The following is a 12,079-nucleotide window of genomic DNA, read 5'->3' as shown; positions in this document are numbered from 1 at the left end:
TTGCAAGCGGGTTTTTAAGTGCTCTGGAGTCATTTCGTTGCAAGCGGGTTTTTAAGTGCTCTGGAGTCATTTCGTTGCAAGCGGGTTTTTAAGTGCTCTGGAGTCATTTCGTTGCAAGCGGGTTTTTAAGTGCTCTGAAGGCATTTCGTTGTAAGCGGGTTTTTCAGTGCTCTGGAGTCATTTCGTTGCAAGCGGGTTTTTACGTGCTCTGGAGTCATTTCATTGCAAGCGGGTTTTTACATACTTCTCAGACATTTCACTGGAAGCGGGTTTTTTAAGTGCTCTGGAGTCATTTCGTTGCAAGCGGGTTTTTAAGTGCTCTGGAGTCATTTCGTTGCAAGCGGGTTTTTAAGTGCTCTGGAGTCATTTCGTTGCAAGCGGGTTTTTAAGTGCTCTGGAGTCATTTCGTTGCAAGCGGGTTTTTAAGTGCTCTGGAGTCATTTCGTTGCAAGCGGGTTTTTAAGTGCTCTGGAGTCATTTCTTTGCAAGCGGGTTTTTCAGTGCTCTGGAGTCATTTCGTTGAAAGCGGGTTTTTAAATGCTCTGGAGTCATTTCGTTGCAAGCGGGTTTTTAAGTGCTCTGGAGTCATTTCGTTGCAAGCGGGTTTTTAAGTGCTCTGGAGTCATTTCGTTGCAAGCGGGTTTATAAGTGCTCTGGAGTCATTTCGTTGCAAGCGGGTTTTTAAGTGCTCTGGAGTCATTTCGTTGCAAGCGGGTTTTTAAGTGCTCTGGAGTCATTTCGTTGCAAGCGGGTTTTTAAGTGCTCTGGAGTCATTTCGTTGCAAGCGGGTTTTTAAGTTCTCTGAAGGCATTTCGTTGTAAGCGGGTTTTTCAGTGCTCTGGTGTCATTTCGTTGCAAGCGGGTTTATACGTGCTCTGGAGTCATTTCATTGCAAGCGGGTTTTTACATACTTCTCAGACATTTCACTGGAAGCGGGTTTTTTAAGTGCTCTGGAGTCATTTCGTTGTAAGCGGGTTTTTAAGTGCTCTGGAGTCATTTCGTTGCAAGCGGGTTTTTAAGTGCTCTGGAGTCATTTCGTTGCAAGCGGGTTTTCAAGTGCTCTGGAGTCATTTCGTTGCAAGCGGGTTTTTAAGTGCTCTGGAGTCATTTCGTTGCAAGCGGGTTTTCAAGTGCTCTGGAGTCATTTCGTTGCAAGCGGGTTTTTAAGTGCTCTGGAGTCATTTCGTTGCAAGCGGGTTTTCAAGTGCTCTGGAGTCATTTCGTTGCAAGCGGGTTTTTAAGTGCTCTGGAGTCAGTTCGTTGCAAGCGGGTTTTTAAGTGCTCTGGAGTCATTTCGTTGCAAGCGGGTTTTTAAGTGCTCTGGAGTCATTTCGTTGCAAGCGGGTTTTTCAGTGCTCTGGAGTCATTTCGTTGCAAGCGGGTTTTTAAATGCTCTGGAGTCATTTCGTTGCAAGCGGGTTTTTAAGTGCTCTGGAGTCATTTCGTTGCAAGCGGGTTTTTAAGTGCTCTGGAGTCATTTCGTTGCAAGCGGGTTTTTAAGTGCTCTGGAGTCATTTCGTTGCAAGCGGGTTTTTAAGTGCTCTGGAGTCATTTCGTTGCAAGCGGGTTTTTAAGTGCTCTGGAGTCATTTCGTTGCAAGCGGGTTTTTAAGTGCTCTGGAGTCATTTCGTTGCAAGCGGGTTTTTAAGTGCTCTGGAGTCATTTCGTTGCAAGCGGGTTTTTAAGTGCTCTGGAGTCATTTCGTTGCAAGCGGGTTTTCAAGTGCTCTGGAGTCATTTCGTTGCAAGCGGGTTTTCAAGTGCTCTGGAGTCATTTCGTTGCAAGCGGGTTTTCAAGTGCTCTGGAGTCATTTCGTTGCAAGCGGGTTTTCAAGTGCTCTGGAGTCATTTCGTTGCAAGCGGGTTTTCAAGTGCTCTGGAGTCATTTCGTTGCAAGCGGGTTTTCAAGTGCTCTGGAGTCATTTCGTTGCAAGCGGGTTTTCAAGTGCTCTGGAGTCATTTCGTTGCAAGCGGGTTTTCAAGTGCTCTGGAGTCATTTCGTTGCAAGCGGGTTTTTAAGTGCTCTGGAGTCATTTCGTTGCAAGCGGGTTTTCAAGTGCTCTGGAGTCATTTCGTTGCAAGCGGGTTTTCAAGTGCTCTGGAGTCATTTCGTTGCAAGCGGGTTTTCAAGTGCTCTGGAGTCATTTCGTTGCAAGCGGGTTTTCAAGTGCTCTGGAGTCATTTCGTTGCAAGCGGGTTTTCAAGTGCTCTGGAGTCATTTCGTTGCAAGCGGGTTTTCAAGTGCTCTGGAGTCATTTCGTTGCAAGCGGGTTTTTAAGTGCTCTGGAGTCATTTCGTTGCAAGCGGGTTTTTAAGTGCTCTGGAGTCATTTCGTTGCAAGCGGGTTTTTAAGTGCTCTGGAGTCATTTCGTTGCAAGCGGGTTTTTAAGTGCTCTGGAGTCATTTCGTTGCAAGCGGGTTTTTAAGTGCTCTGGAGTCATTTCGTTGCAAGCGGGTTTTTAAGTGCTCTGGAGTCATTTCGTTGCAAGCGGGTTTTTAAGTGCTCTGGAGTCATTTCGTTGCAAGCGGGTTTTTAAGTGCTCTGGAGTCATTTCGTTGCAAGCGGGTTTTTAAGTGCTCTGGAGTCATTTCGTTGCAAGCGGGTTTTTAAGTGCTCTGGAGTCATTTCGTTGCAAGCGGGTTTTTAAGTGCTCTGGAGTCATTTCGTTGCAAGCGGGTTTTTAAGTGCTCTGAAGGCATTTCGTTTTAAGCGGGTTTTTCAGGGCTCTGGAGTCATTTCGTTGCAAGCGGGTTTTTACGTGCTCTGGAGTCATTTCATTGCAAGCGGGTTTTTACATACTTCTCAGACATTTCACTGGAAGCGGGTTTTTTAAGTGCTCTGGAGTCATTTCGTTGCAAGCGGGTTTTTAAGTGCTCTGGAGTCATTTCGTTGCAAGCGGGTTTTTAAGTGCTCTGGAGTCATTTCGTTGCAAGCGGGTTTTTAAGTACTCTGGAGTCATTTCGTTGCAAGCGGGTTTTTAAGTGCTCTGGAGTCATTTCGTTGCAAGCGGGTTTTTAAGTGCTCTGGAGTCATTTCGTTGCAAGCGGGTTTTTAAGTGCTCTGGAGTCATTTCGTTGCAAGCGGGTTTTTAAGTGCTCTGGAGTCATTTCGTTGCAAGCGGGTTTTTAAGTGCTCTGGAGTCATTTCGTTGCAAGCGGGTTTTTAAGTTCTCTGAAGGCATTTCGTTGTAAGCGGGTTTTTCAGTGCTCTGGAGTCATTTCGTTGCAAGCGGGTTTTTACGTGCTCTGGAGTCATTTCATTGCAAGCGGGTTTTTACATACTTCTCAGACATTTCACTGGAAGCGGGTTTTTTAAGTGCTCTGGAGTCATTTCGTTGTAAGCGGGTTTTCAAGTGCTCTGGAGTCATTTCGTTGCAAGCGGGTTTTTAAGTGCTCTGGAGTCATTTCGTTGCAAGCGGGTTTTCAAGTGCTCTGGAGTCATTTCGTTGCAAGCGGGTTTTTAAGTGCTCTGGAGTCATTTCGTTGCAAGCGGGTTTTTAAGTGCTCTGGAGTCATTTCGTTGCAAGCGGGTTTTTAAGTGCTCTGGAGTCATTTCGTTGCAAGCGGGTTTTTCAGTGCTCTGGAGTCATTTCGTTGCAAGCGGGTTTTTAAATGCTCTGGAGTCATTTCGTTGCAAGCGGGTTTTTAAGTGCTCTGGAGTCATTTCGTTGCAAGCGGGTTTTTAAGTGCTCTGGAGTCATTTCGTTGCAAGCGGGTTTTTAAGTGCTCTGGAGTCATTTGTTGCAAGCGGGTTTTTAAGTGCTCTGGAGTCATTTCGTTGCAAGCGGGTTTTTAAGTGCTCTGGAGTCATTTCGTTGCAAGCGGGTTTTTAAGTGCTCTGGAGTCATTTCGTTGCAAGCGGGTTTTTAAGTGCTCTGGAGTCATTTCGTTGCAAGCGTGTTTTTAAGTGCTCTGAAGGCATTTCGTTTTAAGCGGGTTTTTCAGTGCTCTGGAGTCATTTCGTTGCAAGCGGGTTTTTACGTGCTCTGGAGTCATTTCATTGCAAGCGGGTTTTTACATACTTCTCAGACATTTCACTGGAAGCGGGTTTTTTAAGTGCTCTGGAGTCATTTCGTTGCAAGCGGGTTTTTCAGTGCTCTGGAGTCATTTCGTTGCAAGCGGGTTTTTAAATGCTCTGGAGTCATTTCGTTGCAAGCGGGTTTTTAAGTGCTCTGGAGTCATTTCGTTGCAAGCGGGTTTTTAAGTGCTCTGGAGTCATTTCGTTGCAAGCGGGTTTTTAAGTGCTCTGGAGTCATTTCGTTGCAAGCGGGTTTTTAAGTGCTCTGGAGTCATTTCGTTGCAAGCGGGTTTTTAAATGCTCTGGAGTCATTTCGTTGCAAGCGGGTTTTTAAGTGCTCTGGAGTCATTTCGTTGCAAGCGGGTTTTTAAGTGCTCTGAAGGCATTTCGTTGTAAGCGGGTTTTTCAGTGCTCTGGAGTCATTTCGTTGCAAGCGGGTTTTTACGTGCTCTGGAGTCATTTCATTGCAAGCGGGTTTTTACATACTTCTCAGACATTTCACTGGAAGCGGGTTTTTTAAGTGCTCTGGAGTCATTTCGTTGTAAGCGGGTTTTTAAGTGCTCTGGAGTCATTTCATTGCAAGCGGGTTTTTAAGTGCTCTGGAGTCAATTCGTTGCAAGCGGGTTTTTAAGTGCTCTGGAGTCATTTCGTTGCAAGCGGGTTTTTAAGTGCTCTGGAGTCATTTCGTTGCAAGCGGGTTTTTAAGTGCTCTGGAGTCATTTCGTTGCAAGCGGGTTTTTAAGTGCTCTGGAGTCATTTCGTTGCAAGCGGGTTTTTAAGTGCTCTGGAGTCATTTCGTTGCAAGCGGGTTTTTAAGTGCTCTGGAGTCATTTCCTTGCAAGCGGGTTTTCAAGTGCTCTGAAGTCATTTCGTTGCAAGCGGGTTTTTAAGTGCTCTGGAGTCATTTCGTTGCAAGCGGGTTTTTAAGTGCTCTGGAGTCATTTCGTTGCAAGCGGGTTTTTAAGTGCTCTGGAGTCATTTCGTTGCAAGCGGGTTTTTCAGTGCTCTGGAGTCATTTCGTTGCAAGCGGGTTTTTAAATACTCTGGAGTCATTTCGTTGCAAGCGGGTTTTTAAGTGCTCTGGAGTCATTTCGTTTCAAGCGGGTTTTTAAGTGCTCTGGAGTCATTTCGTTGCAAGCGGGTTTTTAAGTGCTCTGGAGTCATTTCGTTGCAAGCGGGTTTTTAAATGCTCTGGAGTCATTTCGTTGCAAGCGGGTTTTTAAGTGCTCTGGAGTCATTTCGTTGCAAGCGGGTTTTTAAGTGCTCTGAAGGCATTTCGTTGTAAGCGGGTTTTTCAGTGCTCTGGAGTCATTTCGTTGCAAGCGGGTTTTTACGTGCTCTGGAGTCATTTCATTGCAAGCGGGTTTTTACATACTTCTCAGACATTTCACTGGAAGCGGGTTTTTTAAGTGCTCTGGAGTCATTTCGTTGTAAGCGGGTTTTTAAGTACTCTGGAGTCATTTCGTTGCAAGCGGGTTTTTAAGTGCTCTGGAGTCATTTCGTTGCAAGCGGGTTTTTAAGTTCTCTGAGGTCATTTCGTTGCAAGCGGGTGTTTAAGTGCTCTGGAGTCATTTCGTTGCAAGCGGGTTTTTAAGTGCTCTGGAGTCATTTCGTTGCAAGCGGCTTTTTAAGTGCTCTGGAGTCATTTCGTTGCAAGCGGGTTTTTAAGAGCTCTGGACTCATTTCGTTGCAAGCGGGTTTTTAAGTGCTCTGGAGTCATTTCGTTGCAAGCGGGTTTTTAAGTGCTCTGGACTCATTTCGTTGCAAGCGGGTTTTTAAGTGTTCTGGAGTCATTTCGTTGCAAGCGGGTTTTTAAGTGCTCTGAAGGCATTTCGTTGTAAGCGGGTTTTTAAGTGCTCTGGAGTCATTTCGTTGCAAGCGGGTTTTTAAGTGTTCTGGAGTCATTTCGTTGCAAGCAGGTTTTTAAGTGCTCTGGAGTCATTTCGTTGCAAGCGGGTTTTTAATTGCTCTGGAGTCATTTCGTTGCAAGCGGGTTTTTAAGTGTTCTGGAGTTATTTCGTTGCAAGCGGGTTTTTAAGTGCTCTGGAGTCATTTCGTTGCAAGCGGGTTTTTAAGTGCTCTGAAGGCATTTCGTTGTAAGCGGGTTTTTCAGTGTTCTGGAGTCATTTCGTTGCAAGCGGGTTTTTACGTGCTCTGGAGTCATTTCATTGCAAGCGGGTTTTTACATACTTCTCAGACATTTCACTGGAAGCGGGTTTTTTAAGTGCTCTGGAGTCATTTCGTTGCAAGCGGGTTTTTAAGTACTCTGGAGTCATTTCGTTGCAAGCGGGTTTTTAAGTGCTCTGGAGTCATTTCCTTGCAAGCGGGTTTTTAAGTGCTCTGGAGTCATTTCGTTGCAAGTGGGTGTTTAAGTGCTCTGGAGTCATTTCGTTGCAAGCGGGTTTTTAAGTGATCTGGAATCATTTCGTTGCAAGCGGGTTTTTAAGTGCTCTGGAGTCATTTCGTTGCAAGCGGGTTTTTAAGTGCTCTGGAGTCATTTCGTTGCAAGCGGGTTTTTACGTGCTCTGGAGTCATTTCATTGCAAGCGGGTTTTTACATACTTCTCAGACATTTCAAAGGAAGTGGGTTTTTTAAGTGCTCTGGAGTCATTTTGTTGCAAGCGGGTTTTTAAGTGCTCTGGAGTCATTTCGTTTCAAGCGGGTTTTTAAGTGCTCTGGAGTCATTTCGTTGCAAGCGGGTTTTTAAGTGCTCTGGAGTCATTTCGTTGCAAGCGGGTTTTTAAGTGCTCTGGAGTCATTTCGTTGCAAGCGGGTTTTTAAGTGCTCTGGAGTCATTTCGTTGCAAGCGGGTTTTTAAGTGCTCTGGAGTCATTTCGTTGCAAGCGGGTTTTTAAGTGCTCTGAAGGCATTTCGTTGTAAGCGGGTTTTACAGTGCTCTGGAGTCATTTCGTTGCAAGCGGGTTTTTACGTGCTCTGGAGTCATTTCATTGCAAGCGGGTTTTTACATACTTCTCAGACATTTCACTGGAAGCGGGTTTTTTAAGTGCTCTGGAGTCATTTCGTTGTAAGCGGGTTTTTAAGTGCTCTGGAGTCATTTCATTGCAAGCGGGTTTTTAAGTGCTCTGGAGTCAATTCGTTGCAAGCGGGTTTTTAAGTGCTCTGGAGTCATTTCGTTGCAAGCGGGTTTTTAAGTGCTCTGGAGTCATTTCGTTGCAAGCGGGTTTTTAAGTGCTCTGGAGTCATTTCGTTGCAAGCGGGTTTTTAAGTGCTCTGGAGTCATTTCGTTGCAAGTGGGTTTTTAAGTGCTCTGGAGTCATTTCGTTGCAAGCGGGTTTTTAAGTGCTCTGGAGTCATTTCCTTGCAAGCGGGTTTTCAAGTGCTCTGAAGTCATTTCGTTGCAAGCGGGTTTTTAAGTGCTCTGGAGTCATTTCGTTGCAAGCGGGTTTTTAAGTGCTCTGGAGTCATTTCGTTGCAAGCGGGTTTTTAAATGCTCTGGAGTCATTTCGTTGCAAGCGGGTTTTTAAGTGCTCTGGAGTCATTTCGTTGCAAGCGGGTTTTTAAGTGCTCTGGAGTCATTTCGTTGCAAGCGGGTTTTTAAGTGCTCTGGAGTCATTTCGTTGCAAGCGGGTTTTTAAGTGCTCTGGAGTCATTTCGTTGCAAGCGGGTTTTTAAGTGCTCTGGAGTCATTTCGTTGCAAGCGGGTTTTTAAGTGCTCTGGAGTCATTTCGTTGCAAGCGGGTTTTTAAGTGCTCTGAAGGCATTTCGTTGTAAGCGGGTTTTTCAGTGCTCTGGAGTCATTTCGTTGCAAGCGGGTTTTTACGTGCTCTGGAGTCATTTCATTGCAAGCGGGTTTTTACATACTTCTCAGACATTTCACTGGAAGCGGGTTTTTTAAGTGCTCTGGAGTCATTTCGTTGTAAGCGGGTTTTTAAGTACTCTGGAGTCATTTCGTTGCAAGCGGGTTTTTAAGTGCTCTGGAGTCATTTCGTTGCAAGCGGGTTTTTAAGTTCTCTGAGGTCATTTCGTTGCAAGCGGGTGTTTAAGTGCTCTGGAGTCATTTCGTTGCAAGCGGGTTTTTAAGTGCTCTGGAGTCATTTCGTTGCAAGCGGGTTTTTAAGTGCTCTGGAGTCATTTCGTTGCAAGCGGGTTTTTAAGAGCTCTGGACTCATTTCGTTGCAAGCGGGTTTTTAAGTGCTCTGGAGTCATTTCGTTGCAAGCGGGTTTTTAAGTGCTCTGGACTCATTTCGTTGCAAGCGGGTTTTTAAGTGTTCTGGAGTCATTTCGTTGCAAGCGGGTTTTTAAGTGCTCTGAAGGCATTTCGTTGTAAGCGGGTTTTTAAGTGCTCTGGAGTCATTTCGTTGCAAGCGGGTTTTTAAGTGTTCTGGAGTCATTTCGTTGCAAGCAGGTTTTTAAGTGCTCTGGAGTCATTTCGTTGCAAGCGGGTTTTTAATTGCTCTGGAGTCATTTCGTTGCAAGCGGGTTTTTAAGTGTTCTGGAGTCATTTCGTTGCAAGCGGGTTTTTAAGTGCTCTGGAGTCATTTCGTTGCAAGCGGGTTTTTAAGTGTTCTGGAGTCATTTCGTTGCAAGCGGGTTTTTAAGTGCTCTGGAGTCATTTCGTTGCAAGCGGGTTTTTAAGTGCTCTGGAGTCATTTCGTTGCAAGCGGGTTTTTAAGTGCTCTGGAGTCATTTCGTTGCAAGCGGGTTTTTAAGTGCTCTGGAGTCATTTCGTTGCAAGCGGGTGTTTAAGTGCTCTGGAGTCATTTCGTTGCAAGCGGGTTTTAAAGTGATCTGGAATCATTTCGTTGCAAGCGGGTTTTTAAGTGCTCTGGAGTCATTTCGTTGCAAGCGGGTTTTTAAGTGCTCTGGAGTCATTTCGTTGCAAGCGGGTTTTTACGTGCTCTGGAGTCATTTCATTGCAAGCGGGTTTTTACATACTTCTCAGACATTTCAATGGAAGTGGGTTTTTTAAGTGCTCTGGAGTCATTTTGTTGCAAGCGGGTTTTTAAGTGCTCTGGAGTCATTTCGTTGCAAGCGGGTTTTTAAGTGCTCTGGAGTCATTTCGTTGCAAGCGGGTTTTTAAGTGCTCTGGAGTCATTTCGTTGCAAGCGGGTTTTTAAATGCTCTGGAGTCATTTCGTTGCAAGCGGGTTTTTAAGTGCTCTGGAGTCATTTCGTTGCAAGCGGGTTTTTAAGTGCTCTGGAGTCATTTCGTTGCAAGCGGGTTTTTAAGTGCTCTGAAGGCATTTCGTTGTAAGCGGGTTTTTCAGTGCTCTGGAGTCATTTCGTTGCAAGCGGGTTTTTACGTGCTCTGGAGTCATTGCATTGCAAGCGGGTTTTTACATACTTCTCAGACATTTCACTGGAAGCGGTTTTTTAAGTGCTCTGGGGTCATTTCGTTGTAAGCGGGTTTTTAAGTGCTCTGGAGTCATTTCGTTGCAAGCGGGTTTTTAAGTGTTCTGGAGTCATTTCGTTGCAAGCGGGTTTTTAAGTGCTCTGGAGTCATTTCGTTGCAAGCGGGTTTTTAAGTGCTCTGGAGTCATTTCGTTGCAAGCGGGTTTTTAAGTGCTCTGGAGTCATTTCGTTGCAAGCGGGTTTTTAAGTGCTCTGGAGTCATTTCGTTGCAAGCGGGTGTTTAAGTGCTCTGGAGTCATTTCGTTGCAAGCGGGTTTTTAAGTGATCTGGAGTCATTTCGTTGCAAGCGGGTTTTTAAGTGCTCTGGAGTCATTTCGTTGCAAGCGGGTTTTTAAGTGCTCTGGAGTCATTTCGTTGCAAGCGGGTTTTTACGTGCTCTGGAGTCATTTCATTGCAAGCGGGTTTTTACATACTTCTCAGACATTTCAATGGAAGTGGGTTTTTTAAGTGCTCTGGAGTCATTTTGTTGCAAGCGGGTTTTTAAGTGCTCTGGAGTCATTTCGTTTCAAGCGGGTTTTTAAGTGCTCTGGAGTCATTTCGTTGCAAGCGGGTTTTTAAGTGCTCTGGAGTCATTTCGTTGCAAGCGGGTTTTTAAATGCTCTGGAGTCATTTCGTTGCAAGCGGGTTTTTAAGTGCTCTGGAGTCATTTCGTTGCAAGCGGGTTTTTAAGTGCTCTGGAGTCATTTCGTTGCAAGCGGGTTTTTAAGTGCTCTGAAGGCATTTCGTTGTAAGCGGGTTTTTCAGTGCTCTGGAGTCATTTCGTTGCAAGCGGGTTTTTACGTGCTCTGGAGTCATTGCATTGCAAGCTGGTTTTTACATACTTCTCAGACATTTCACTGGAAGCGGTTTTTTAAGTGCTCTGGGGTCATTTCGTTGTAAGCGGGTTTTTAAGTGCTCTGGAGTCATTTCGTTGCAAGCGGGTTTTTAAGTGCTCTGGAGTCATTTCGTTGCAAGCGGGTTTTTAAGTGCTCTGGAGTCATTTCGTTGCAAGCGGGTTTTTAAGTGCTCTGGAGTCATTTCGTTGCAAGCGGGTTTTTAAGTGCTCTGGAGTCATTTCGTTGCAAGCGGGTTTTTAAGTGCTCTGGAGTCATTTCGTTGCAAGCGGGTTTTTAAGTGCTCTGGAGTCATTTCGTTGCAAGCGGGTTTTTCAGTGCTCTGGAGTCATTTCGTTGCAAGCGGGTTTTTAAATGCTCTGGAGTCATTTCGTTGCAAGCGGGTTTTTAAGTGCTCTGGAGTCATTTCGTTGCAAGCGGGTTTTTAAGTGCTCTGGAGTCATTTCGTTGCAAGCGGGTTTTTAAGTGCTCTGGAGTCATTTCGTTGCAAGCGGGTTTTTAAGTGCTCTGGAGTCATTTCGTTGCAAGCGGGTTTTTAAGTGCTCTGGAGTCATTTCGTTGCAAGCGGGTTTTTAAGTGCTCTGGAGTCATTTCGTTGCAAGCGGGTTTTTAAGTGCTCTGAAGGCATTTCGTTGTAAGCGGGTTTTTCAGTGCTCTGGAGTCATTTCGTTGCAAGCGGGTTTTTACGTGCTCTGGAGTCATTTCATTGCAAGCGGGTTTTTACATACTTCTCAGACATTTCACTGGAAGCGGGTTTTTTAAGTGCTCTGGAGTCATTTCGTTGCAAGCGGGTTTTTAAGTGCTCTGGAGTCATTTCGTTGCAAGCGGGTTTTTAAGTGCTCTGGAGTCATTTCGTTGCAAGCGGGTTTTTAAGTGCTCTGGAGTCATTTCGTTGCAAGCGGGTTTTTAAGTGCTCTGGAGTCATTTCGTTGCAAGCGGGTTTTTAAGTGCTCTGGAGTCATTTCTTTGCAAGCGGGTTTTTCAGTGCTCTGGAGTCATTTCGTTGAAAGCGGGTTTTTAAATGCTCTGGAGTCATTTCGTTGCAAGCGGGTTTTTAAGTGCTCTGGAGTCATTTCGTTGCAAGCGGGTTTTTAAGTGCTCTGGAGTCATTTCGTTGCAAGCGGGTTTTTAAGTGCTCTGGAGTCATTTCGTTGCAAGCGGGTTTTTAAGTGCTCTGGAGTCATTTCGTTGCAAGCGGGTTTTTCAGTGCTCTGGAGTCATTTCGTTGCAAGCGGGTTTTTAAATGCTCTGGAGTCATTTCGTTGCAAGCGGGTTTTTAAGTGCTCTGGAGTCATTTCGTTGCAAGCGTGTTTTTAAGTGCTCTGGAGTCATTTCGTTGCAAGCGGGTTTTTCAGTGCTCTGGAGTCATTTCGTTGCAAGCGGGTTTTTACGTGCTCTGGAGTCATTTCATTGCAAGCGGGTTTTTACATACTTCTCAGACATTTCACTGGAAGCGGGTTTTTTAAGTGCTCTGGAGTCATTTCGTTGCAAGCGGGTTTTTAAGTGCTCTGGAGTCATTTCGTTGCAAGCGGGTTTTTAAGTGCTCTGGAGTCATTTCGTTGCAAGCGGGTTTTTAAGTGCTCTGGAGTCATTTCGTTGCAAGCGGGTTTTTAAGTGCTCTGGAGTCATTTCGTTGCAAGCGGGTTTTTAAGTGCTCTGGAGTCATTTCTTTGCAAGCGGGTTTTTCAGTGCTCTGGAGTCATTTCGTTGAAAGCGGGTTTTTAAATGCTCTGGAGTCATTTCGTTGCAAGCGGGTTTTTAAGTGCTCTGGAGTCATTTCGTTGCAAGCGGGTTTTTAAGTGCTCTGGAGTCATTTCGTTGCAAGCGGGTTTTTAAGTGCTCTGGAGTCATTTCGTTG

The sequence above is a fragment of the Meriones unguiculatus genome, chromosome 20 (assembly GCF_030254825.1).
Source record: "Meriones unguiculatus strain TT.TT164.6M chromosome 20, Bangor_MerUng_6.1, whole genome shotgun sequence".
NCBI lineage: Eukaryota > Metazoa > Chordata > Mammalia > Rodentia > Muridae > Meriones > Meriones unguiculatus.
Note: the sequence above shows the minus strand (reverse complement) of the source record.